At 41.7% G+C, this 27,952-nt stretch overlaps 1 protein-coding gene and 3 long non-coding RNA genes across 7 annotated transcripts in view; 1 reads left to right on the forward strand and 3 right to left on the reverse strand.

Moving 5' to 3' along the window:
* LOC129439929 (uncharacterized) overlaps positions 1-27,952 on the reverse strand; it is a 112,370-nt gene that overhangs the window by 82,040 nt on the left and 2,378 nt on the right. The gene's annotated exons all lie outside the window — the stretch shown is intronic.
* LOC141358854 (uncharacterized) lies at positions 12,633-27,714 on the reverse strand. Its single transcript, XR_012365344.1, has 4 exons — positions 27,681-27,714; positions 13,970-14,028; positions 13,368-13,395; positions 12,633-13,283 (listed from the first exon to the last, which is right to left on the reverse strand). It is a non-coding gene; the product is annotated as an uncharacterized lncRNA (long non-coding RNA).
* Positions 16,490-18,985, forward strand: LOC141358906 (uncharacterized). 2 transcript variants are annotated; one of them, XR_012365429.1, is made up of 5 exons: positions 16,490-17,059; positions 18,173-18,266; positions 18,364-18,495; positions 18,585-18,685; positions 18,796-18,965. It is a non-coding gene; the product is annotated as an uncharacterized lncRNA (long non-coding RNA). The 2 variants fall into 2 exon arrangements; XR_012365428.1 differs by having other exon boundaries at positions 18,585-18,985.
* LOC141358907 (uncharacterized) lies at positions 18,897-19,930 on the reverse strand. The gene is made up of 3 exons (XR_012365430.1): positions 19,873-19,930; positions 19,304-19,440; positions 18,897-18,981 (listed from the first exon to the last, which is right to left on the reverse strand). It is a non-coding gene; the product is annotated as an uncharacterized lncRNA (long non-coding RNA).

Raw genomic sequence — 27,952 nt, forward strand, 5'->3', positions numbered from 1 at the left:
AGAAAGGAGGTAAAGACAGACCAAGAACCAGCCAATAACATAAGCTGGGCTCAGCACTCGCCTGAAGGCAGAGGAGGTTGACAGGTTGGTGCAATGGGGGAAAAGAGCCTCCACAGTCAACGTACCAGAGGAAGCAGAGAGATGAGTAGTAGGAGGAACATCTGGGCTGAAGAGCAGAAGAGATACCATGGCAACAGACCTAGGAACTAACAGGGCAGGTAACAAAATAAAGAATAGCATGACAAAACACAATGACAGCACAGCACATAGCAGGCTGTCAAAACAAAGAATATGTGCTTCAGGGTAACAAAGCACACAGACAACAAAATAAGACAACAGGGTGAAATCAGACAAAAACATGACATATGTTTAATTTGATATAATAAGGACATATTGGTTTTAATTAAATTTACATTAAATCAATATAATAAAGCCAAGTTTGAGAAAAATCACATTGGTTCAATGTAACAGAGTTTGATTGCATCCAACAACATGATTAGATACAGCTACTGTATGTAATAATTTTACGTGGAAATTTGGCATGTAATTAAAGTCAGGCCTGTATTGGCTAATTGGGAGCACTGGCAGAAGAGAATTCATCTTTGATGACGTTGACTTCTTTTCAGATCTAAGTTGATGTGTGTGTGCTATTCCAGTTAAATATAAGGACTTCCACTGTACACAGAGGCTCTGTTACTCCACAGATTTAGAAGTCGAAATAAACTTTCTGAAAATTGTAGGAAAGACGTGGAGTGGTATTGTTCCTGAAATACTCAAACGTTCAATCGCTTTTTGAACCCTTTTCAATGTTTAGCATGAGGAATCCAACCCTTTAACTGTTAAGAATTCATGAAATATCATTAGACCTGCCCTTTAAGCTCTCCCTGGTCAAGGTGCGCCTTTTTAATAAGGATTCTAATAACTGCAACTGCAAGTACCAGTTCTAACACTACAGGGAATATTAATTTCAGTAATTTTTTTGGGGCAGGATCTGGAAATATTTGGATAATTTTATTTGCTTTGAGAGCTCCTCCACTGTAGTAGCTGTAAATGACTGAAGTTGTTCATGGTCAGTGTTAAGTGTACTATTGGATAAAGTGATGGCTTCTTGCAGCTTCTATATTTTCCCTATAACCCCAATTTTGTTAGTGAAGAGTTGTGTAACTAGGTGCACCACCGCAGTTTGCACCGAGTTGAGAGTGAGAGCAGCCCCCTCATGGTCAAGTTTTTGAACACAGTATGATCTGTCCTGCCCACCTTAGCTCTCACTGGTGCATCACGTAGCAGAGACTTGATGCTTAGGATTGTGGGTGGTCCCATAGCCCAATGGGTATGGTCCACCATTCTGAACCCCCCAAGCCCGAATTCCAACATCCCTTCGACCCCTCGACATGGTTTTGGAGTGACTCTCATTTCCTAACTCGGTGGCTCGTGGGACCATTCAGCTCGGCTGTGTCAGGCGCCACACGTTTCAACAGCACTCTTTTCTCCCCTGTTGAGAGAGAGCCCAAGGCTTTCTTTGGAAGGGCACGATATAGCCTGTCTACGTCAACATGAAGTGTGGGTTTTTCAACCTGTACTTTGTGAGGGCTACAAGGGGGGGGGGGGGGGTATGACTATTCCTGGTTTTGTGTATTCTCAACAGAGCTTTTCAAGGCTTATGTTCAGAATGTTCTTACAGAAATACAGAAATTAGACATGAAGGACCAGTACCTTATTCTCCCTCAACACAGATGTGTCCTGTGGTCTGTTTTCGAGGGGTGGGCTTATGGTACAAGGTCCTCCCCTTTGGTCCGTTCCGGTCACCTCGTACCCTCACAAGGTTAATCAAAGCTGCCCTTCCCACTTTGGGAGGAATGTATTCATATCCCCGCTGTCTTGACAACAAAGTATTTTAGGCCGTTCTCGAGAACAGTTGTGTGTTGACTGGGACTTAGTGCTTTAGCACATTCACCGCTTGGGGTTTCGAGTCAACCGGAAAAAGAGCCAGCTCTCTCCTGTTCAGAGCATTTCTTTTCTCAGGATATAGTTGGATTTGGTCATCATAATGACACGTTTGTTGGAGCAGCGTGTCCAGGCCATACTGAGGCTTCCTAGAGCTCTTGGGTCATACGGCATCCTCTGTGATGGTTGTACCTCTTGAGTTAATGCATATGAGATTGCTTCAGCAATGGCCTCATGACCGAATCTCACGGTGACATCACGGTACACAGAGGGTTTCTACTCTCTAGCCTGCCACCGTTTTATCAGTCCGTGGCAGACATCAGCTTCTGTGGACCATGGTATCTCAAGCGAGTCTGCAGAAGCGTCATGGTCCTATTGATGCCTCAAGCACGGGCTGGGGCGCTGTGTGCTTTGGGTCTGCAATCTCTGGATTGTCTTGAACTGTTCGCGGTTTTGCTCACCCTGATGAGGTTTTTCGACCGCTGGTTCAGGGTGAGCACGTGTTGGTTCATCCCAAAATCATGTCGGCAGTGACGTATGTGAACCGCCAAGATGTTTTATGCGTTCACCGCATACTGCAGCTCGCCCATCACCTTTTTTCTTTATGGAACCAGCTGAGACTTGGGTCTCTACCTTTTTCTCATAGGTGACCTTACCCATGCAGCAATTCTGCTCCATGGCAGGTTATGGTGTGGGAACTGGTGGTTCCAACCATAGGTGGTTCAACTGAGATTGGGTCAGTTCTACGAGGCTCAATGGCCTCCTAGGATACCTCCCGTTGTTTACTGTGGTATTTTCTGTCTGAGACTCGCCTCAGCATAGAATACTCCAGTTAATATCTGACCCTAATGTTTAATGACATTTTACAGTGAGCTGTTTCATCTCTTCTGGTTATTCAATGTGTACTAATGGCAGAGTGGCCCTTTTCCAGTCCATCTGTTCATGGTTCATGGAGTTTAGACTCCTGGCGACCATTTTTCCCTGGCCAGGTCCCCTTAAAGAAGGACCTTCCTTCCTAAGGGGGGCATGATTCCGCACCCTCACCCAGACCTCTGGAATTTATGTCTGGCCGTTGGATGGGACGCAAAAGGACTAGATGGCCTACTGTCGGCTGTGGTGTATGTCCTCACTAAGTCTTGAGTTCCCATTTATTTGGCAGCTCTATGACCTGAAATGACGTCTTTTTGTGACCTAGTGTTTCTCCCATGCTGAGGGCCCACAGAGATGTCTGGTGTCTTGTGCTTACCTTTCTCTAGAGAGGTTGGACGGTTTTTGTCTCCCTCTACCCCCAAAGGGGCACTTGGCTGCCATTTTGGCTAACCATGTCTTACTGGACAGGCAATCTGTAGGGAACCACAATCTGGTTGTCAGATTCCTCCGAGGCACTAGGAGGTTTAGTCTTTTAGGTCTAGCCTTGTTTCCTCTTCGGACCTTGCTGATATCTTTTTGGACCTCAGAAGCCTCCCTTTGAGCCTTTGTATCACTCGAGCTTAGTGCCCTCTCTCAGAAGATGGCCCTCCTGATCATGCTCAAGAGGGTTGGGGATCGCCAATGGGTGCCTTGAACTCGGACCAGCTCCCGTTCACGTTATCTTGAGACTAGGGATGTCCCGTTCCAATCACGTGATCGGAAATCGGCCCCGATCACATGGTTTCAGACTCGATCGGAATCGGACGTTACCTCCCGATCAGGACTCGGATACATATGCAGGGTTTAAAATCCATTAAGGTCTCACTCTGCTCCGCGCCAGTGTATGCGCTGCTCTGGTGTGTGTGTGTGAACTGATGAGAAGAGAATAGGCTTGTTCGACTTCATGCAGCGCCACAAGAACCGGCAACCGGATGACGTCAAAGTTCCGCGAGAGCGATTTAAAAGCAAACTCCTCCGTATTATTTCGCGGATCACTCTCGCGGTAGTTTGACGTCATCCGGCTGTTGCGGCGCCGCATGAAGTCGAACAAGCCCATTGACGTGCTTTCATTTCATAGGCTTCACGCTCGTGCGTGCAAGGAACCCACGACAAAACCGGGTTTTTATCGCTTTATTTAAATGACGCGTTGATCGTTTTTGTCACCATGTGCTCAGACGCTGCTCCGCGTCTCACTCAGAACCTCAAGAACCCGCATTCGCGCAGGATCATTTGACATTACTGTACAGATGAGAGATAGAGAGAGAGGTAAGAATGGTGCACACGTCGAAAAAACTTAATAGAAGTCTAGAAACAAAGTATTAAAGTATGTATAGCCATGTCACTCATCTCATTGGCATATCGTTCCCAGAATTTGTCCTGTCCGCTCTTTCGATCCTGATTTATATGTCCCCATTCGGTTTCCCTTTTGTAAACCTTGGGTCTTCCCTGGGCGGGTTATACCCTCGCCCCATGTCATGCTTGCTCCACGCTGTGTAGCTCTGGCTCTGATTTTGTTTCCAAACTCTGTTGGTAGGTTGTGTTCTCCGCATGTCTCTCCAAGACCTCCAAGTGTCCGGTTGGCATCATGCCTTTGTGGAAACCATTTTTTGTCCCATTAGGTATGATTCACTTTCCCTGTGCACTGGATGGTTATTGACCTATGCAAAGTTCCCTGGCATGCATTGCTAGCTCCTCTTTGACAACGAGACGTTGTGTCCCTCATGCCACAACGCTGAACTCCCACTGACCAGCTGGTCCTGGATCGGCTCCTCAGCAATAAAACTGAATGAAATCGCCTATCAGCCTTAGTTTTATACCCGAATCTCCAGGCGGAGTCATGGTATGTAAATTCCATTCATATTTAATTTGCCAATCTTCATTGGCCCATTACACAGAGAATCAGAGCAATTAGTCTTCCAAGGTCGAACCCCTACTGTCACTTCATCGACACAACGTCTCGTTCCCTCCCTTAGGGAATGGAGGTTACATACGTAACCAAGAAGTTTTCAGCATTGTAACAACATTGTAATTAATTTAATATTGGGGGCATACATCTCAACTGTAACTTTACAGTTGGTGTTTGTAAAGTGTTTGTGCTGCAGCTGCTCTTCATCCCATAGTGTGATTTCTGTATTCATTAAATGTAATGCATGACATTTCAACAGCAAAATTAGTTGTGTCACATATTTGTATAACAATATGGAAATAAGAAAGATGGCACGTGGTAGGAATACATAAATTGATAAAGGTGAATAATTTAATAAAAGCTATAATCCAACATACAGTATGACCACTTCCTTCACATATTTCATAATCTGCTGTTTTACCATTATCAACCACTATATAATAAACCAATGGTTAGTCACATTTTTAATGCTTATTAGACATTATGTTTTTTCAATGATCTTAATGAATGATCCAGAAAAATAATAAAATAACCAACAGATGTCAGTGTTGTCTAGTCTTGCCTTAAAAGCTTTGTTTTCCCATTTTTCCATTTAAAATGTTTTGGATGGTCCTGAGAAGAAAAAATTCAAGGGGCGCGAGTTCAAAATATGTGTTCTGAGTTTCATGTGTGTGGCTCGTCATGTCAAAATATATGTTCGTTGCGTCACGTGAACCTATGTGCCTCATGCATCATGTGAAAAAAATTTGCCTGCTGCAAACCCGGTTTAAAAAAAGTCTATGATAAAAGAGATGCTCACGTTCACAAAATACTCACAAAACACTAACTAACTTAACACTAAACTCTTATTACACATGAGATTATGCGAGTATCTGGCAAACATGAGGATCTCTTTTATCATAAACCCATTTGAAGTGTCTGTAACAGGCATGTATTTTGACATGACGTGTGATGTATATAGGCTCACATGATGAGCCGAACACATATTTTGACGACAAGCCACACACAATGGGCTAAACATGTTAAAAAAGTCACTGGCCGCCACTGGTTGGTTACTAGGTTATCATCGCACCTTATTCCCATTATTTTCTTTTCTGTTGTTGCGAATTAAAAAAAAATTGCTTCAAGTTTGGATGGAAACCCAGCTATTGTTAAAAACTTGAAGTGCCCAAGTGTTTTGGGTCTTTTGGTAGTAAGATTTCTGTTTGAGCTTACAGAAACATAAATTATACCCTAACCCCAAACCACAGCTTTTGAAGTTTAAGGGCATGACATAAAGTCATGATATTGGGCTCTCACTAAATACTTGTTGTTTCGATTCTGACTAGGGATGTCAAAATATGCAATTTCCCATATTCGATGATCATTTAAATTAACGATCAATCAATTGAATAATCGTTAACAGTAATAGTGCAATAAGCCATTACAGCAGTGACATATAGGGAATGTTAATGTACGCCACCGCAGTGTTGCATTATGGGACGTGGGCGCCATGTTTAGCGGCACCGCCGACCGCTATGCCATTTAATTGTGGGCATGTTAAGCTAAAACTAGGTAAAATTGAAGAAGAACGGAAGAAAACGAGAAGTTGAAAGAAAAAGAGAAGGGACCCTATCGGGAGAAACTAAATGCTACTGCCAAAAAACTTTATTTGGACAAATAAACAACATAGATCCATATGATTTAGCAGCCCAAGACTGGATTACGGACCTCCGCTTACATATTTGGTCAATTACCTTGTTTTTGCAGGACTTTATTTACACTTTGCAGGAGTTTAAGAGCTATAAATCCCTTCAAGCTTATAGTAAGGTGACACTTCTTCTTTTGGAGTCTTATGGTTGGCAAACCAGCTATTTACTGACAATGTGTTAATACCTATCTTAATGATTCTATAAAAGAATTTCTCCGTTGTATTCTGTGCGATGAATCAACACATGTTCAAAAGATGGCACTTCTGTTTTGGCCAAGTTATTAAAACAAACAAAATGCTAAATATTTAGCTAACGTTATGTTAGTTAAAGACTCACAAGCAGAGGGTTTGAGCAGTTGCATTTAATAAAAAATATGTGTTACAATCGTCAAAATTGTCTAAATATTTATTTTTATAACTCATGTGTTTAGGGTGATCAGAAATGAATGAATGAATCAATCAATAACTTACATTTGCAAGTTAGTTTGACAGTGTTAGCATATAACAAGACAATTTAAGTGGTTCTGCTTTTATTAATCACAAACTGAATGACTGAAAATGCAGCGAACACACTCTCGCTGATGCAGGGATTTATTTTTGAAAAGTAAACGTTTTTCTCCTGATTGCAGCAGGCAAACCACGCGATCCGGCGTCTTTTCGTCAGCTCCTGCACCGGCTTCCTTTGTTTTTTCCACGAATAAAAGCTGGAAAAACGTATTCCGTTGTTCAGTTTCCTCCCTGAACGATCGCGTGACCTGCTTGATCGAGCAGTACTGACCAAACATATCGAAGTTTATTAAAATCTCGACAGAAAATACAAAAACAACCTCCAACACATGAACTCAAATACAGCGGGATAGGACGCGTGCCTGCAAATATGGCGGATTACACATAATGCAACACCGCGTGACGTCAAATCCACATTCCCTATAGCCAATGACATAAAAGTGTGCGTAAAAATGCCAGCTTCCTCACGCGAATTAAAAGTTTTTATTTTGTCTAAATAACATGCTAGTGGGATTGTAAAATGAGTCAATGTAGGTGGTGTTTTGATAAAAATCATCAATTGAATCTCGTAATGAAATATAATGACTAATAGGGCTTGGGCGTCGTGACGTCATTACTTGTCGTGGCGGCCATGTTGATAGCCTCCTTTACTGCTGCGCTCCATGCTGCACTCTGTTTATAGACACACTTTCTCTCAATCGTGTGTCTTAATTTGATTAATTTGTCGTTATTTTTTCAACCATGGTAAACCGTTGCTGTATTAATAATAAAGTAACACATAAAAAGTAATTTACAAAACTTCATTATGTTTTATTCAATATCGGAAACCAAACATTAACCTCAACCCCTCAGTAATGTGTATACATGACATATAAATGACATTTATATATACGACAGTGAAGTATAACATCTGAATATTAATTTATATAGCTTATGTCAACATTGAACATAAGGGAAATGTCCCGGTTTACTCGCCCAAAATACGAGAAAAATTCAACATTCATCTTTCTGTTGCTATCCCTCTGTGACAGCAAAAACTGCTGCATTAACTAAGCTAGTTGTGAAGCTAGGTCGTACGTGACTCTGCTTACAGATTGGCTTAAAATCGTGCTCTCACAACAACCACGCCGTTATCTTAAAAGGCTCTTTATTCACTCTTTTTCATATGGATCCAAACCGTTAATAGTTCCGATTTTGTCCACATACCGGTCCCTTCTTCCCTGTTTAATGTATTCCAGTAAATTCCACATCCTCTTCCGGATTTTAACATCTTTTTTCTTTCTTTTAATTCTCCCAACTCTGCCGCTTCTCCTCGTTCAACTTGCTGTATGTTTACATTCGCGAGGCCACCAACATGGCGCCAAATCCCAGAATGCAACGCGGCGCCCAAGCCCTATAGACACAGTAAACTCCGCCTCATAACGGGCACTCCGCACAGTCGGATGAAAGTCCGTGCGTCCATGACAAAATAAGTTTTCATTATCATCAAGTGTTATTTTTCTAGTTGTTCACCTTGCTTTCTGAGTCGTTGATACATCACTTTTTGTAATTATATCCAAGAAGCACACAAAGGGCATTTTTCCCATCGTCACCTCAGCTTTAGACCTGCGGCGTACTTTCAGCAAAGATGCTTATTATGAAGACTTCAACCTTCCATTAGAAAATCCGTTTAGCGTGTAGCGCCTCAGCCAGTAATGATGATGATCAATGATATATGTTGTGGGCGTTCAGAGTGTAACGACAGTCAGTTACAGTTTACATTTAACAGTTTCTTGCCAGAATGTAAGTTTTACATTTTAATCTGTTTATTAAAACGGCTTCTGGTCTCCTTCCCTGTGTAAAGCAGCGTTAGCAGCGTTGCTATGCTAATCTTGCAGGCTTCCCTGAAGAGGGTCTTTTCTTTCAGTATCCTAACTGTGTTTAGATTTTCGGCATCGGACCCTCTCAGATCCTCTGCAGATGCTATTTCGTTGCGTTAGCAGCCAGCCTCGTCTCGAATGAGGTTATAAAGCCCAAGTGAGTGTTTGGCATCAAGCATTGTTGTGATCATGGCTAGTTTAACTTCTTCGCGCTTGTTTAATTTTTTCACCAGCTGTGTATGTGCTTTGCGCAGGCGCCGGACACACGTGCTTGTTTGTCGACAATCGTTAATTTTTATCGATTTAATTCTTATCGACAATTAATCGAAGATTAATCGACATCCCTAATTCTGACAATCATGATTTGCCTGCTAAAGCCCCAGAGCCTCAAAATCCTGGGTGAGTGGTGCTTTGAGTATGTGGATATCAGGACTGTTTATTTACGTTTTGTTTAATGACTTGTTTAATTGTGTCATTAATGCATTTTGTACAACAACTGCGTTGTCCTATGAAATTAATGTAATTTTGAAACCATAAAGTATATAAACAATGAAAATGACATAAGCTATAGCCACATAATTGATTTTAATGTTCAATAATGATTTAAAAAAATATGTTTAGATACAATTATTAGAGGAACGGATTTTTGCATTAAATTTTACCATATGTGAGCATGTGTGATTCCGTGCCCCCGCGAACTCTGATGAACCTTGGGGTATATTAGAAATCTCTACTAATATAACGTTGAGACGGTCACACTTAAAACCATACATTTTCTACACAGAGGAGGTTAACTACACATTACCATACTGGGGCTTGGAAATGTTGTTAGCGTTTCTTACACGTTTTAATTCTTCAGATAGCCAAATGCAGCAGCAACAGCAAAGCTTGTGCAGCGCACTCAGACGCTGACATCTGCGGCTACGCTGACTGCAGCGCCTGCCGCCATAATAATGTAGCATGATCAAAACAGTATCAAAACGGCAAAAATCTCTGAAAAGTGACAAGGATGCAGCACAGAAATGATAAAATTGTGCATATTAAACAGATTAAAAGACAAGTAACAGATTAATAGACGCTTCTTTGATTTTGAGGTTGCATGCAAAATCCATTTGGCTCAAAAAACCGAGGGGGCACGTGCTCCCTCAGTTTCATTGGGCATGACACCTCTGCGTGTACACAGGTTTGGGCACTGGTTAAGGACCCTAGCTTACTTGACATTGGGACACTGTTCACTTATTCTCCTGTGACATGGCTGCTTAAGCACGTTGTGATTATTTTAAGCTGTTACTCATCAACAACCGTCAAAACCAACATCTCTTTGACTTAATTTTAAACAGTACATTGTGAAAAACGATGTCATTATTCTCTCACATATCCGTGCATAAAACTGGATGGGAACATAGGGACCATCGATGCTCACTGGTTTTTGCTTTGAATTGTGGGAATTTTTAGGGAACGAATGTTCCAGTGCACTTGAAAGATTTTGCGGTTAAGACAGCCCTTAAAATGTCCAACACCCTGATCAGTGCCCTGACTACTGACCAAGGGAGCTGATTGAGACACACCTATAGACTACATCACTGGCTGGACTATATCCTGTGTGACTAGAGCCCTTATAATCATGCTCATCTTTATCCCTTTAGATCATGGAATCTGATATGCTTCAAGATAAGCTATAGATGCATAAAATGCTACACTAATAATTTTATGTAAAAATATAAAAAAAACTTAACCTGGCTTACAATGCATAGTCTATTATGTTAAATAACATAATAAAATAAAAACAAGCTTATCAATGTAACAGAAAATTAAAAGCAAAGATGTATGTCGAACCAAACAGGCACTGAAACACAGTTTGTCAACACTTGTGCTGGCTTTCCTGGGAAAATGTTAGTACTTTATTTAACAATGTTTTGTCAGGGTTTTGGTTCTGTTTAGTTCATTGTTATCATTATTCATCATTGCTCTTTGTGTTAGTTACCTTTAATTAGTCTCACCTGTAGTCAGCTGTTTGTCATTATCACTCACCCTTTATAGTTTGCCCTCATGTGCCTGTCCATTGTCTGATCTCGTCTGTATGTACCCTTGTCATCGTGTTTTGCTGTCTATCGTCATTAAAGTCCTGTAAGTTTCTGTAATCCCTGCCTTTGTCATCTTTTAGTTTAGAGAACTGTGACAGAAGATCAGACCAAACGTTTGTGGCGTGTTAGTGTTCCCCTCCGTGTTTCAAGCTAGAGTTTTTTGTTTTCCGAATAATCAGTTTCGTTTTTAGTTTATTTATGGATTTTTCGTTGAACACATCACTCGGTTTGGAGCAGGGAGACCGTCCGATCACTTCGGACAGTCCAACGGACCATCGCCACCCCCAGAGACCAGACGGATCTTACCCTACCCGGAACTCCTGCCCACCGCAGGTGGAGAACCCGGCAGTGCGACCTGCGAGCCAGAGCTTCCCTCGGAGCCCAGCGTCGCCGAAACCCCGGATGTTCCCCCTGACCAGGTTGCGTGACCAGAGTTTCCGGGGTGCCACCACGGGAGCTGCAAATGACGTCAGGGAGGACGTCCATCTCCCCGGCGCTGAGGGTGAGCCAATAACGGTCCCTGGGGTTTCTAACATCTGCTCAGATTGTGCTTTGGACATTTCCCACCCCTCATCGTCACCACTGGTTCCGTCCAGCCCGCCCCTCGTAAGTCGCTGTTGGTCAGCGCTGCCGGTCCCGTCCGGTTTCCCTTTTGGATTTCCCGCACCAGCCAATCCGAAGCTACGTCAGCGGACACAGCGTCACACCTCGGCTCATCCTCAGCGCGTCATCGGCGCTGGTTCGTCGGAGCCGAGGTGTGCCTCTCTGCCCACTGTCTCGGGGGTTTCTCCAGTTCTCCTCCCCCGCTCCCTGAGACCTAGAGGTCGCCTCGGCTCGTCGGACCAGCGGCCTCGCTTCGGGTCTCTCCTCTCTCCTCTCCGTCAGCTCCCGTCCCCACTACGACGTCACCAGGCTTCGGTCACCCCTCTGGTTCCGCCCCTGGTCAGTCGTCGTCCTGCCCTCACCTCCGGGTTTTCCTCGTTCCCCTGTGTGTCTCTCACTCCACCCTTCCGGCTCGCTGGGCTCCTCCTTCCCGAAGACATCACCACGGGACTCCCTAGCTCTGGCTCCGCCTCATGGCTCCGGAATCCTCCTGCGTCTCGGTCGGGAGACCCACCAGCTCCGCCCCGTCCCTCCGGATCCTCGGCTTCCCCCGGGTTCTCCGCTCGCGTGGCCCCGCCCTGGATCCTACCTCAAGTGTCTACGCCGTCATCTGTCCCCAGGGTGGGACTAAAAGATTTCCATCACCCTGGCGCCCTCCGCCAGCGTCTCCACCCTGGGGCTTCGTCTCGTCTGGTCTTTGGGTCCTGCTCTAGACCTTCCCTCACCTTTCATCACAGTTTTTTTTTGGACACTTTCTTTTTTGTTTGTTGCTCCCTCCCACTCGCCCCTTTTGTTGTTTATCTACGGCGCGAGGTCGCGCCTACCGGGAGGGGGCGTACTGTCAGGGTTTTGGTTCTGTTTAGTTCATTGTTATCATTATTCATCGTTGCTCTTTGTGTTAGTTACCTTTAATTAGTCTCACCTGTGTTTGTTAATTATCATCATTAGTTACAGCTGTTTGTCATTATCACTCACCCTTTATAGTTTGCCCTCATGTGCCTGTCCATTGTCTGATCTCGTCTGCTTGTACCCTTGTCATCGTGTTTTGCTGTCTATCGTCATTAAAGTCCTGTAAGTTTCTGTAATCCCTGCCTTTGTCATCTTTTAGTTTAGAGAACTGTGACATGTTTAAGCTTAGAATTTATAATGCATCATATTACACACATCATAATGCATCATCAAGCTTAGAATTCATAATAGTTTGCCAAACTCATTATCTTTCCTTGTTTGTCAGGGAAATAAAGGTTGGTAATAATTACAGCAGTGAATGATCTCCAGCATAATGATTGTGTTCACCTCAAACATAAGTATACCATATAATATGCTGTGTTTATGTTGTTTAATGTCAAAAATCAATTTTACAGTGATTTACAAGATTAACAGTGCCTTAATAAGTCAAAGCATTTACACGAGGCATTGGTCACCATTTGACTATACCCATGATTGATGCATTATGAAGTCATTTAATTTGTAAATGTATATTACTAAACTGGACTACTTCCTATATTTTAAGCACAACAATATTTGAGACAGTTGCATCCAATAAGTGTTTAATTGTAGATGTGTTTCCTGTTTTAAGATATCGGCACTTATTACACACAAAAATTAGTAGGTAGCAGTAGATAGCTAAAATTTGTGGGGTAATGTTATTCTCCGCAGTAATGAGTGTTGATGTATAAAGCTGTCAGTCACATGATCTTCATCCTGACTGTTATGCAGAGAAACAGATGTGTGTTCATCCTCAGTGTTATCCTCCAGTGTCCTTATTAATCACTCATGATCTACAAAGCAAACAATTATTATTGTGATATTGTGCCATTACGAATCATCTATTTAAAGCATTAACTGAACCGAAATAAACGTACTATCGCTTGAAGATCCAGGCTTCATCCACTGTGGAGAGAAATTACATTGTTAATGAATGAGACACCTAATACATGTTTTGTTTACTCTGCCATTACAGAGATTTAGTCTTTATTCTGCCAAACAACACAAATGAATGTGAAATGTTTTACATAACTGTAAGTGTAGCAGCATCCAGTATAGCTGCTTAGACGGGGATAATCAGTATCATCAAGCACTCAGTATTATCAAGACTTTAGATTTCTTTTCGTTAAGATTTTATTCAGTACATTTGAGGGTACCACCCCAGTGACAATTTTTTTTCCGAAAGACACCATAATACTGTTTGAAAACAGTGATTCTATGTTCTGTAACACCTGCTCTGTTACCCTAAGGTGTGTTTGCAGACATACACTTAAAAAAGTGCTGGGTTATGTTTTTAGCCCAGCGCTGGGTCAAAAGGGATGAACCCAACCCGTTGAGTTGTAATTTAACCTATGCTGGGTTGTTTCAACTCAAAATGCTGTTTTTTTGGGATTGTCCATTTTTGACCAAACACTGGGTTGTAAATAACCCAGCATTTTTTTAGAGTAGTAGATTTTAATATTCAGCAGTAATGTTTTACCTTTGTAAAATATGGCCAACGTAGAGGCCAAATAAATGATCTGTTGCAAGGCGACTTGTCTGTTTCAAAAAATGGACAGTGTTACTGACCATTCGATGATATTGCAGAGAAAACACAGAGACCTTTAAAGGTCACGTTCTTCCTGATTCCATTTTTCAAACTTTAGTTAGTGTGTAATGTTGCTATTAGAGCATAAATAACACATGCAAAATGATAAAGCTCAAAGTTCACTGCCAGGTGATATATTTTCTTTAACAGAATTCCCCTTTCAAAGCAGTGAACGGCCGGTTTGGACTATAGCCCTCTACTTCCTGCTTTAATGACGTCAAAGCAAGAGTGTTTGTCTAAACTCCGCCCACGGGAATACGTCAGTCGGCAGCTAAGCTCAAATGGCTCAGGCTAAGCTAAGCTGCTGTCGAATCACAACACACTAAACAAACTATACAATCAGAACTAGGGTGGCCATTCGTGCCAGTTCCGCCAGACACGTCCCAAACATGTTTTCGGGTTCGTTCTCCGGAAGTCGCGTTGCTCAACCGCATACGTCATCACATTTCAGTTAAAATACATCAGAAAATTAAGATTTTTTTATTTTAAAACATACAATCATTGTAGTTTCATTCTTACCTTGAAATGTAATGGTTGCTTTTCTGAAATTAAACCCGAAATATGAAACCTTGATGACGTATGCGGTCGACCAACGCGACTTCCGGAGAACGAACCCGAAAACATGTTAGGGACGTGTCCGGCGGAACTGGCACGAATGGCCACCCTAATCAGAACTTGTTACGTATTTCTGAAGGACGGACTTCATAAAACAAGGAAGACATCCGCTTGTTTTTAGGACAGTAAAACAGCACTATACAGATGTAGTGGAGGACTTTTATTATGCTTTTATTTTCATATTATTATGTTTTATTTTTCCTCCTATTTTTCATTTTTTAATTACAATCATAAGCTCATAAATTGTGATTCATATGGAGATCATGTTTTTCTGCTAACGCACATAATTATGCTTTTTCTGTCTTTTCAGCAAGTACAATGTTCAAGGATTTAAACATCATGTACCAACATGTACTTTTCTATATGATAAGATGAGGGGGCTTAACGGATGAATCATTAAGTTAGAAACCCAGGGAACGGTAGAGTTCTCTGAGAAACAAACCATATGTTTTATGATTATGTTTAATGTTTATGTTCTTAATCACTGACAGCTGAAGGCTATCTTCTTAATGACGTAGAAACGGATGATTGTACGTGTTTCAGCATCTTACTATAAATGTATGTTCAACCTTGTGATCGGGGCTCTTTTGGGGTTTTAAACTTCTAGCACCGCGAGGGTGAGAGCCTATTCTGCAGAATATACATATATATATATATATATTAAATTCAGACAAAGAAAATTCTGTATACAGTGTGTCTGTGTGATCCTTGACTTTGACTCCTAGTGAGTATTATTTGATGCGGCTAAAATTCCACGACAATAATGGCGACGAGGATGCGGATTCCACAGCTGTAGACTCCAGAAGGTTTGGGAGAGACTGACTGATCAACCCTGAGACGAGAGGTCTCGGGCTCCGTACCCCAGGCCTAAGGGAAGGGAGAGTCTCAACCAGTTCTGAAGTCAAAGCTGACGGAATCTGGAAAAGAACCGTTGTGGTGGCATCTGAATAGATAATACGGTAAGCGTTATTTCGTTCGTGACCATGGGTCAGGGTAATTCGAAAGGGAGTACAAAGTCAATGGATCTGGAAAATGGCATATATGCTCGAGTTATCAAATCAAAGGGCACGGGGGCGTTAGAAAGTGTGAACATGTGGGAGAAAAAGTATAATTTTCCTCCTAAAGGAACACTGAGTGTAAAAGCACTCACTTTATTAAGGGAAAAGATCACTGCGGATGGCAGAGAAATGAGAGCACAGAGTAAGATAAAGACCAAGGACGAACTGACTCAGACTAAGTCAGAGCTAAACATTAAGCAAATGTTTTTCCTACATCAGATTCATTACATGATGAACCTAACTTTCTTTTTTCCTTCTCCCTATGCACCTGCACGTACCCCACCTGGGGTACATTTCCAATACACAAGGGTACCGCTTCTGGACGATGACCTCCAACCCCCTCCACAACGTCGCCCTCCACCACCACCTGCTCCACCAGTTCAACAACCCCCGCAGATACAACAGCCAGCACGACAACCACCACCTTCTGCTCCCCCGCAGATGCAAGAACAGCCACATGGAGCAGGATCAGAAATCATCGACCTCGACACCACGGTAGAGGAGGATGAAGGGGAACCTCAGATAAAGAAAGAACCGGGGGCAATTCCTAAACTAAAGGGTGAGAGGCAGATAGTCACCAGAGGAACAGCTAAAATCAGCCTTCAAACGCCCATGATCCAAGTCGCAGGACCGGAAGGTCAACCGATGCTGGTGTACAGGCCCTATGGATGGCAGGAAATACAGGAGATGGGAGGACACTTTTCCCCTGTTGAGGTAGGAGGAACAGTGATGGCTGAAGAATTAAAGAGCACCTATTATGAGATACACGTTTTTAAACATCCTTTTGTGTGTAAGTGTGTATTAGTACATGCTAACGATATTCAAAAAGTACATACCTCAAAGAAAACGATGACGCGAGTTATCGTCTCTAACGTTCGAGGACTACAAAAAACACTCGGAGTGTAGGCAACAGTTTACTTCCTGGGATTAGTGACGTAGAGAAGACCAACATTATCATAGTTCAGCCCTCTCTGCTTCGCTTGGGTACGCCCTCAAAGACGGGGGTGGAGAGCGCTGAGTCAGAAGAGAGCTAAAATGGCGGAGGTTGGGAGTCCCTGCTTTGACCCTGTTTGCAAACTCTTGTTTCATCATTTAAGCGATTAAATCTCTCGAGTAGACGCTGTCTCTTTAGATGCAAGGGCAAAATAGCACTTTATGGACTTACACAGAGGACATCATGTTACGGTTCCGGAAAAATCCAGTCAGAAGTTGTTCACGGAGTTTTCACAATAACTGCTTCTCATGAACCGAAGCTGCGCGACGTCTCCTCCTGAAAGTTGGATTACCGTGCACTTCTGGATCACAGGCTGTAAGTATTCATGTTTATTATTCCTTTACTGTAAGTTATGTTACCGGTAACCGGAGCTTAACATTAGGGACTTTAAGCAACAGCTGGTAATGGAACGGCTACGGTGACCGGAAGTATGCTGTCACACCGCCGTAGCCAAGAACGTAAAAATCACTAAGCAACCGTAAACAGGACAGCGCAACGCGGCATTAATTCATTTACTGAGATACAAAAAAAATCATTTAAAAAACATGAGAAGGAGTGCTTTTGGCATTAAATGACAATTTTTTTTGTCAGAAGAGGAGTTTTTACTATTGTATGATGTAAATAAGTCTAAAAACCTAGATTTAAGCAATACTTGAAAACGTTGAATACTTAAAAATCATTTAAATTAGATTAAATGTAAAACATTTTAACACATTATATAAAAGATTTGTGGTACAATCATAAACTGATGCAATTACAATGTCATATGCCATAAAACATAACATTTATTTACGTAATCTCTCACGTTGTAGCGACTACGGCAAATCAGCTGTTCTCCCGTAGTAGACGTTACAGTAGAACGTCTCAAAGTAGCATTTAAATTCGCGCATGCGCAATACAACGTCAGAATGCCGTTGCCGTTCCACCAGAGGCTGTTGCTTAAAGTCCCTATTATGTGCTTGTAGAGCTCAGATATAGATCTATATGTAACTTAGAGCTAAGCTTGCAAGCTAATTGTTTTGTGTTGTAATAATGTATTTCATAAACATATTTCGTACCATATTTACACACGTGTATGTTGAATTATGCAGACTATCGTTTTTATCGATGTTTATTTAGACGTGTTTACAAACTTGCTAAGCTGTTCCAGCTAAACTGTTACCGTTAAAGTTTGTTCTCATGATAAAACTCAAGAAACTCAAAGTACAGATGATTTGTATAACATTATATGTATTTTACTGTTGTTTTTACTTGAAGCTTTCTTAGATTTTGAAACGAAGTAAACACGTAATGTGTGTTGCTAATGTTGGGCCATGTAATACATTAACGTTTTAATGAATAGTCTAACGATTTATAATCGTTGTACTCTATTGTTATAATATGTCTTTTTGACTGAATACATGTTTGTTTTATTTGTGTATATCCTAGATTCGCAGCTGGACACATCCTTCTACACTGTATGCAAACATGCAACATCATTACACACAGTACAAGGAGTCAGACTGGCATATGAGGAGCAAAGGTGTGTAACACATATGATGTATTTAGCTAGTGAAACCACTACCAGTCTTAAATGTATAACTGATGATGACAAAGTTTTTTTCTCTGCATAATAATAGGAACCCAGGCAGTAGCATCATTTCACAATGTTTACATCACCATCATCAGTGGATGCCTTTGCCGTCCGTAGCCTGAGATTTCAGATTTGCAGCAAAACATGTGACTTTCCCATTTATTGGAATGCTGTGCAGGTATTTAAGCATTTTAGTAACTGTGTTAAAATAAAGTACGGTAGTGTTTACTTTTAAAATAAATGTATTGCTTATTTATATTTTTACAGGTTATACCTTACAGCCGTCCATTACAATGTCACCAAGCCGTAACAAAAGCAGGAGAGGGAAAGTACAAGGCTATGTTCCCAAAACACACAAGTGACATACTGTAAGCAGTAATGTTTTATTTCAAATACATTCATAATTAAAAACTTACTGTATGAAGCAGGGAAATAAATGATCAAAACAAAAGATTTATTGACTGCAATATTTGTACAGTTATGTGGATGATGTGATCAGGCTTGTGTTTGCTGAGGTATTTGAAGATAAGCTGAATGAAACCCCGATTCCAATGGACCTGGCATCACAGTTTGACAGACCTTCAAAGGAGGACGTGATTGCATGCCATCTTCAGTGCAGGGGTCGACGGAAGCCAACATTCCGATCAGGAAGCTCCAAGCATATCTGGAGAACAACACACGACAGGATGATAACCCTGAAGTGTCGTCTTAAATAGCACCAGCTGACAAAGCTTTGATATGCCATTTATCTGAATAGATAGCTGTAAGAAGTGAATTGAACAATTTTTGAGAGAAGAGCACAATATGGTTACTAAAGTATGTTTATTTGTATATTGTTTAACATTTAAATATATATTTGTAATAAATAAAAATTTTTTTGACTGACTACTATATTTTCTTTAAAGTTACATCTTTTGTTCTTTTGGGTACTTTGTTACTATAATAATACTTTAGTGTTATTGGTTTAAAAATGTAATAAAACTTACTCTAGTCCTGAACCTCAAAGGCTTATAGTCGGTACAATAAATGTTCTGTGTGTAGGGATTTAGACAATTTGTGCAAAACCTGGATGATGAATCACGCAGGTAAGAGGCCCTGGAACCTGTTGCATTCTCCTTAAAACCTAATAAGTAAAAACATAGCACTTATAAGTAAGCTCTTTCATAATAAAGTTTACCATAGTAAAATAATGTAGAACTAACATTCATTGCAATGAATACTTTTTTTGTGCTACATTTGGTGTTTCCATATAGTTTGCACAATAAAATAGTATGTAAGCAGTCTTATAATAAAATTTACTATAGTATAAAAATGTAGAAATTACCAAGTGAAATCGTTTAATAATCATTTCAACAAATACTTTCTATGTGCTACATTTGGTGTTTCCATATAGTTTGCACAGTAATATAGTATGTAAGCAGTCTTATAATACATTTTACTATAGTAAAATAATGTAGAAATTACCAAGTGAAATCGTTGAATAATCATTTCAACAAATACTTTCTATGTGCTACATTTGGTGTTTCCATATAGTTATGTAGTACGTTATAATTACCTTTTGGATGTTTTTGCAACACATTTTCGTCTTCGTTTAGCATTCTGGCAGACCTAAGGACAATCGCATTCATTGACGGAGATCGTTTATATCGTAACGGCCTTCTGAACTCTCTGGATCGAGCTCGAAGTGGTAAGGCAGTACAGACATCATCGTTTATAGAGAAATATAACGCTTGTTTACGTTGCCTCTGAGGCCGTTACTCTCAGTCAGAACCGTGTGTCAACCCACACGTAGTCGGGGCCGTAACCTTTCAAACACACGACGAACCCAGCTGACCAATAACAGTTGAGTAGTCATCTGACCAATCCGATTACACTAGACATTTTGTGAGGCGGAGACAGGAACTAAACCGAGCGTTTTTCAGACAGTGGGAAATCGGTGAGGTATGTAAGCAATTTATAAGACTCACAGTGCATTAGTTCAAGTTTTAATAACATGTATGTACTATGGGATATTGCAATAACGTGCTAACGTGCCAATTTATTAGCATAATTGGGGCTCTTTAATTCAGTTTTGTCGAACTTATTCACCCAGAATCCAGGAAGTGAAAAAGTTCCTGGAAAAGAGACACGGTTTCCGGCTGGGAACGTAAATGACGGGGAAATGGCCTGATGACAGCGCACCCACACACCCTGACTGGAACCACGACAACAACCTGCCTTATCGAAATGCTGTGGAACAAATTGCAAAGGCCCTCAAGGACATCTACCCGGTAACAGTAAACACTCAGAGACTGACTCAAACTAAGCAAAAGCCCGATGAACCGGTTGAAGAATATCTGAATCGTTTAACTACCGTATTTGAACAATGCTCAGGAATGTTGAAACCAGACGGAGTAAACATCAACACGGGAGACGTAACATCATGGGAATCTTATCTCAAGCAGATGTTCCTGGGAGGACTTCAACCTGACATTTCAGCAAAGGTAAAACAAACCTGCATCGGGTGGGAGTCGGGAAAACTGGGCGAGGTTGTCACACATTCTCTGCACGCTGAACGCCTGCTAGATGAAGACAAACGAAAAAAGCAGAGAAAGGCGGACCAACAGTTATCTTCAGCTTTTGCCAAGATAGGAGAATGGACACAGCCACAACAAAACCAGCGCAATTTCTCTTCACAAGGACAACGCTTCCGAGACAACGGACAGCAGAAAGAAAAGGAGAAGAGGAGAGGAAAACAGTGGCCGGAAGACCCAAAAGAAAGAATTTGCTGGTATTGCGGGAAGAAAGGACATCTGAAATCCCAATGTTTCCATTTCTTGAAAACTCAAGGGACAGAGGATTTCCAAGCGGGCGCGGGAAACTTGCCGGCGTGTAAAGAAAAGGGCGACTGAGACACGGAGGGGGAAGGGGAGCATCGTACGGAGGCGGGTAAGTCCAATCTTGTTTTTTCTGCGGTTCAAATGCCATATTATCTGCTTGCTGATTCTGTTTTTTCTGATGTGTGTGATAGGGAAAGTGCTCTGTGCAATGAAGGACTTGCTTCGCTTGAAATTGATCGAGAGGCATACTCAAAATTGCCTCTCGAAGAAATAATGATTGAGGGACAGGCTATGTTATTTATGGTAGACTCTGGCGCGACCCATTCTGTCATACGCAAAGATGAATTCCCATTTGTCACCTTGAGTGGGCAGTTTAACTCATCTATGAGTGCTACGGGGCATGTAGTGAGGGAAGAATTTACTGCTCCACTCTGTTGTATGCATGACGGTAATGAGTTTATGCATATGTTCCTTTTATCTGACGTGTGTCCGGTAAACCTCATGGGGAGGGATTTGATGTGTAAAATGAGTGCTAGCATCTTATGTAACAACAAAGGCCTGAGTATTTCTTGTTGGGATCCCAGAATGTTGTCTATGTGTGTCTCTATGTTAAATGTGTACGAATGGGCCTTTCAAAGTGAAGAATTGTTTGCTGAAGGTAAGATAAGATTGCCACACACCAGCGAGGTCATTCCAGCTGATAATATGCATTGTACAGCTCATGTTGCTGAGGCAACAGAGAGAGAGTGGGAAGAGAAATGGTTCTCTGTAAAAACAGAAGGTTTGACATTGACCCACATATGCTGGAATGACTCTTGGTGTGTGGCACTCGTTAAATTGACAGAAAAACAAGAACAAATTTTTTATGTTGAAAATTCAGTACCCCATGTTTCTATTGCAAAAAATACCAGTCAGCCATGGGAAAAAGCAGGTGAATTTGCAAAGGCCTGCAGCGAGGCTGTTGATTGGGAAATGTTGTCAGATAACGTGCAGTTCTCAGAGCAGATAACGGCACACAGGAGAAGTTGTGTTTCTTTTTTCATTGCTGAGAGAGAGAGAGTTGTAATTCAGAAAGCTATCTCTGCAGACTCAAATTCACAAAACATTTTATCAGCGCACATGACGTGTGCTAGCATTGATTTACCGCAAGAGGTTCTTGACAAAGTACCCGATTACCTGTGGGCTAAAGATAAGTATGATGTGGGTTTGATTAAAACCAGTAGTTATCACCCCAAAAAGTGATTACAGACCATGTAAACCTCAATACCCTCTGAAAAGGGAGGTGCTTGAGGGAATAAGGCCAGTATTTGAGGCCTTATTGGAGAAAGGGATAATTGTTCCCTGCCCAAACTCACCTGTGAGAACACCCATTTTTCCTGTACAAAAGGTCAGAGATGCAGGTCAGCCCACAGAGTGGAGGTTTGTGCAAGACCTCCAAGCAGTAAATGCTGCGGTACAGGTAAGGGCACCTAATGTGCCAAACCCTTACACAATTCTCTCACAGATAGCAGCTGACAGCCAGTGGTTTTCTAGTATAGTGAATATTCCGAATGCATTTTTCAGTGTTCCTGTCCATCCTGATAGCCAGTTTTTGGTTTGCTTTTAAATTTGAGGGGTATAGCGAGAGCCAAACGATGTATAACTCCGCCTTGCATTGTTCATTACAGACACTTGTGTTGGATGATGATGTTGCTTTATTGCAGTACGTGGATGACCTCTTGGTGGCGGCACCGACTCAGCAGTCGTGCACAGACAACACCATACGGCTGCTCACTCATCTAGCTGAGGAGGGCCACAAGGTCAACCCCAAAAAAGGTACAGTGCTCTGTCCAGAAAGTAACCTTTCTAGGACACGAAATTACACCAATGGGTAAGTCTCTTTCTCCAAAGAGAATAGAGGCGATAGCTAACATACCAAAACCCATTACAAAGAAACAAGTGATGACATCTTATTGCAGGACTTTTATTGCTAACTATTCTGAAGATGCAACAACCATTGCATGACATGATTTATGAAAAACCTTTAGCACCATCAGAGAAGATAAGATGGACAGAGAGGGCTGAAAGGGCATTTGTGGAACTAAAACAGACATTACAGCAGGCACCCACTTTGGGGCTGCCATATCCAAAAAAGCCTTTTATTCAAATGATGGATGAAAGAAATGGCTGTATGACATTTGTTTTGTTGCAAGAACATGGTGACAAGTTGAGACCAGTGGCATATTTTTCAGGTCGTCTTGATCCGGTGGCCAGGGGCCTACCGTGATGTCTCAGGGCAGTGGCAGCTGCAGAGAAAGCAGTACAAGCCAGCAGTGAGTTTGTGGGCTACGCACAGCTACGTCTGTTGGTCCCTCCTTCTGTGTCTCATATACTGCTTGAACAGCGCACATCTCACTTGTCTGCAGCAAGGTGGCTGCGTTATTCCTGTGCATTGTTACAAATGTCTAATGTCACAGTTGAAAGATGTACAGTTCTGAACCCGGCGACATTGTTACCTACACCTGATGAAGGTACACCACACTGTTGTTTGTCTGCTCTACGGGAAGTATGTACACCAAGGCCTGACCTGGCTGACACACCCATACCTAATTGCACCATCACATATTTTGTGGATGTTTCCTCTTCCAGAGATGACAGAGGCATGAATAGGATGGGGTGGGCAGTAGTGTCTGACTTTGAAGTAGTGAAATCCGGATGCTTACCACCTCACGCAAAGGTGGCTGAATTGCATGCACTAACACAAGCTTGTAAAATTGCTACTAATCAATCTACAACCATTTACATTGACTGCTTGTTTCTCTTTTAGAGGAAATTTTACTCCTTTCTCAAATAGCTGTGTGTAAATGCAAAGCACACACCAACGGACAGGACGTGATCTCCAGAGGAAACGCACGCCCGGATGTGCAAAACCAGCATCGCTCATGACTAATAACACAAACTTTTATCTTACACAGATCTCCCAAGGAAATGAAGCTGAGACAGCACAGGAGTAATTAATACGAATGCAAACTTTTTCTCTTTCAACAGAAATAGCTCTATGGAAATCGTGTGGAGTTACCAAAACTCCTGAAGGGACTTGGATGGGTCCAAATCAAAAACCTTGCTTACCTAAACACTTTTATTCCCATTTTGCTAGGTTGACACATGGCTTAGACCATGTGTCCAAAGGAGGAATGCTGACAGCCATGGCACAAAATTGGTTCACAAAGGGTTTTTCTCCTGTAGCACAGAGACTTTGCGAAAACTGTCATATATGTCTGGGTAATAATGCTGCAAGAGGGGTAAAAACCGCACCTGTGGGGCATCCCATTTCCTGAGGGACCATTCACACATGTAATAATGGATTACATTGAATTGACACCAGCAGAAGGTAAACGTTACTGTTTGGTGATGACAGACATGTTTTCAAAGTGGACTGAAGCCACGCCCACCAAACATGCAGACAGTGCTGGGGTGACAAAAATGCTGTTGTCCCAAACAAAATTTCCAGTGATAATGGAGCACACTTCACTGCTCAGGTGGTGAAAGATGTGGGTAAATTTTTGCAAATCAATTTGACCAATCACTGTGCCTACCATCCACAAAGTGGAGGTGCAGTGGAAAAAGAGAATGGCACCATCAAGGCAAAACTAAGCAAAATGTGTGAAGAAACAAAATTGAATTGGGTTCAGTGCTTACCACTGGTACTCATGTACATGAGAATGAGGGTCAGAGACCGAACAAAATTGTCCCCATTTGAAATACTTTTTGGTACACCACCACATAAGGGGTGGGAGCCACACAGGGCGACAGGTGATACCCTTCGAAATGAAAATGACATGTTGCAGTATTGTATTTCTATGCCTTCTATCCTTCAAAATATCTCAAAACAGGTTAAAGCAGCACTACCACGCCCCGCAAAGGGACCTTTGCACAACATCAAACCAGGAGATTTCGGGTTGGTGAAAAACCTGAGGAGGAAATCCTGGAAGGCGAGACGGTGGGAGGGGCCATTTCAGGTTCTGCTGACGACCCACACCGCCGTGAAGGTCGCACAGCGTGCCACCTGGGTGCACGCTGCCCATTGCCGGAGGGTTGGTCCGGGACTGCAAGTTGTGAACCAAAGGGAGGACGACTAGTGGAATGCTACGGACCACTTTTCCGCATTGGAGGGAGCCACAGACCCCTGTATTCTGCAAGTTTGTACGAAGAACGACACGAGAGAACGGCAACAGCTCACAAAGTATTGGAGGAGGACTCCAGTATTCTGGGTTTGGTTTGGACACACGCACACGAAATTTTTAATGTGGGTGACCGGAATGACACATGCACCTTAATAACTGTAATTACAACACCAGCTCTGAGACCAGAAATTAATTTGGACACTAAGATAATTTCATTCGAACAAGAAAGCAGGATAGCTCGGCACGACTGCACCGTGTGGTCCTACCAAACCCGAACCTACAAAGGAAATTAATCAACAAGGGCTCACGACCCCAACTCTAACTGTGCTCAGGGCTCACAACCCCAACTCTAACTGTGCTCAGGGCTCACGACCCCAACTCTAACTGTGCTCAATCCGGAATCATCAAGGGCTCACGACCCCAACTCTAACTGTGCTCAATTTCTTCAAGAAAACGAACTATTTTTCTTCTTTCAAAAATGAGGTTCATGATCATACTATGTGTGTGTGCATTTTTGCTTTTGCAACTGCACAGAACTATATGCACATTTTGGTTAAGGGTAATAACCAGAGCTACGTAACAATGACAGTAAATGAAGTTATGAATAAATCATAAAAAGGGAGGAGTGTAGTTGAGGACTTTTATTATGCTTTTATTTTCATATTATTATGTTTTATTTTTCATCCTATTTTTCATTTTTTAATTACAATCATAAGCTCATAAATTGTGATTCATATGGAGATCATGTTTTTCTGCTAACGCACATAATTATGCTTTTTCTGTCTTTTCAGCAAGTACAATGTTCAAGGATTTAAACATCATGTACCAACATGTACTTTTCTATATGATAAGATGAGGGGGCTTAACGGATGAATCATTAAGTTAGAAACCCAGGGAACGGTAGACTTCTCTGAGAAACAAACCATATGTTTTATGATTATGTTTAATGTTTATGTTCTTAATCACTGACAGCTGAAGGCTATCTTCTTAATGACGTAGAAACGGATGATTGTACGTGTTTCAGCATCTTACTATAAATGTATGTTCAACCTTGTGATCGGGGCTCTTTTGGGTTTTTAAACTTCTAGCACCACGGGGTGAGAGCCTATTCTGCAGAATATACATATATATATATATATATTAAATTCAGACAAAGAAAATTCTGTATACAGTGTGTCTGTGTGATCCTTGACTTTGACTCCTAGTGAGTATTATTTGATGCGGCTAAAATTCCACGACACAGATAAGTCAATTGTGTGAAAAATAATGTTTTTTTACACATGAAACATGAACACATGGTATATTGCGCACCATAAACACAATCAAAGCTTTAAAAACACAGGAAGAAAGGAACCTTTAAAAAGTATCCTACTGTATTATTTAAAGCGGATAAAGGTTAAATTACTTAAAGGCGCAAAAAAGGATGTTTCCGCCGACTGAGAATCCAAAGATCGTTACTGAGTTTTTTAAATAAGCGCATGCGCAAGAACAGCCTCCCTCCTTCACAGCTCATATCTAGGAAACGCCTTCCATAACTCGTGCACGAGTATTTGAACACGAGTGTTTGTTTACCACTGGCATATGCTGTGTCGCGTCAGTGGATTCATTATGTGAAAAGATATGATAATAAACACATAAGACGTAAAGTTAGATAAGTCGACGCTACTCCCATTTCAACTAGCGTGTAGCAGCCTGGTCACTTACAACTACAGTACAAGAACAACGTCGATATACCTGAATAACAGTACAACAATAATTATTCCACAAAGAAAGAATAATCACTGTTACCTGTCGAAGAGAATTTTTGCGACCTGCGCGTCTGACACCTCTCTGTTCCTTCCTTGCTCTCCAGTGTTGAAATGTTTCTCCAATAACGACTCTGGTTAGATAACATTCTTCTGACAATTTTCTCCTCTTCTCAGCGACTTAAAAACTCTTTCTTTTGCGTCCTCCTTCGGGTTTCTTCTCTTCCATGGTGCAGATTCGAGGAGGAAAGCAGGAGCGAAAATGAAAACAAACCGAAACTTAAGACGGAGTTTCATGCGCTATGCGCATGCGTCACTCGTGTAACGTTACTGGAGCGCGCACGTCTCTCCCAAGAAACGTAATGGCAGTGATTGACAAGCCAGAGGGCCAATGACGATTGCGATGATTGCATCAACGATTGGCTGATGTTTATAAGGCCCTACCTTATGCACAGATGACATATATTAATTTTATTACTTTCAGTGCGCCTAATAAATAGTCTTTTATCATTTAGTAAAGACAGTTTCAGGTAACATTGCAAAAATGTATTAAACAAACATCCTCTGTTCCACCTTTAACCAAGAATAAATTATATAGGTTAAACTTATTATGTAAAAGTAAATATTTAAACCTACTTTGACATGGGAAAAATCCCACTCTCTTCCCCTGTGCAGAATATAAAAGGTGAACTTACTATGTAAACAGTGACCTGATGTTTTTAAATAATTTTAGGCAGTATTCATAATGTGTAGATCGTCTAGTTAAATACCTGCTCCTTTAACCAGTTCACAACTTTGTCCACTGCATCCTGATTCTTCTGACACTTCAGTAATCCTGTATCCTCATAGAACAGACAGTCCACTGTCAGTATATCCTTCCTCTTAACACATCTGCTGCTGTCTGGTAC

The sequence above is a fragment of the Misgurnus anguillicaudatus genome, chromosome 22 (assembly GCF_027580225.2).
Source record: "Misgurnus anguillicaudatus chromosome 22, ASM2758022v2, whole genome shotgun sequence".
NCBI lineage: Eukaryota > Metazoa > Chordata > Actinopteri > Cypriniformes > Cobitidae > Misgurnus > Misgurnus anguillicaudatus.